The sequence below is a fragment of the Buceros rhinoceros genome, unplaced genomic scaffold (assembly GCF_000710305.1).
Source record: "Buceros rhinoceros silvestris isolate BGI_N320 unplaced genomic scaffold, ASM71030v1 scaffold10662, whole genome shotgun sequence".
In the NCBI taxonomy this organism is placed as follows: domain Eukaryota; kingdom Metazoa; phylum Chordata; class Aves; order Bucerotiformes; family Bucerotidae; genus Buceros; species Buceros rhinoceros.
In genome coordinates this window covers 19,842-20,551 of record NW_010397166.1, presented here as the reverse complement: position 1 = coordinate 20,551, position 710 = coordinate 19,842, and the positions used below count along the sequence as shown (strand labels likewise).

Below are 710 nucleotides of genomic sequence, written 5' to 3'. Positions count from 1 at the left end.
AACGCGTGCCCCATGGCAGGGTAGGTTGGCCCTTGGGGCTCTGAGCCCCCTGCTCTGGGTGCAGATGTCCCTGCTCCCTGCAGGGTGGTTGGTTGAGATGACCTTTAAAGGTTCCTTCCAACCCAAACCATCCTATGATCTCTTGTCACTGAGAATTATTTGGGAAAAGAATGTCCTGACACAGGTGCCACTGTCGAAATTCTCTTTTTTCGTTTGAGTTTGATTATTTTTTTTTTTCTTAGTCAAGAAGTTATTTTTCCCTGCTGTCACTGGGCTTCCTAATCTTGTTGAGGAGAACCTTAGAACGGATAGAAGCATAGATGGGTGCCTCACCTCAACATTGGAGAGATTTTGAGTGCCTGTTATTAAAGGGGCAGAAACACACCAAGACTTGAAGCTTAGGACCTTAAGGTCTGGCACGGAACTGAATTCCTCTATGCAAGGGAGACGTTTTATTTGCTAACTCAATGAAAACTCTTCTAGAATAATTTCTAATCCTAAAGTATTACGCATTTGTAGCTGTAAAGCTCCTATCATCAAGCCAGACACCATTAGGCAACTTCACTCTCCGAGCAGAACCCTTGGGTTGGTAATTGCTCTTCCCCACATGTATTCTTAACTGTGGGAGGTGCATGGCTACGGGAGTGAGAGGCAGAAGAACTACCAGGGCATGATATGTTGACCGGCAGAGCTTGGCAGGGCTTCCCTAC

At 46.2% G+C, this 710-nt stretch overlaps 1 protein-coding gene across 1 annotated transcript in view; it reads right to left on the bottom strand.

The window, feature by feature from the left end:
• LOC104502208 (piezo-type mechanosensitive ion channel component 2-like) overlaps positions 1-710 on the bottom strand; it is a gene marked incomplete at both ends in the record, with an annotated part of 53,378 nt that overhangs the window by 33,833 nt on the left and 18,835 nt on the right. The window lies entirely within an intron of this gene.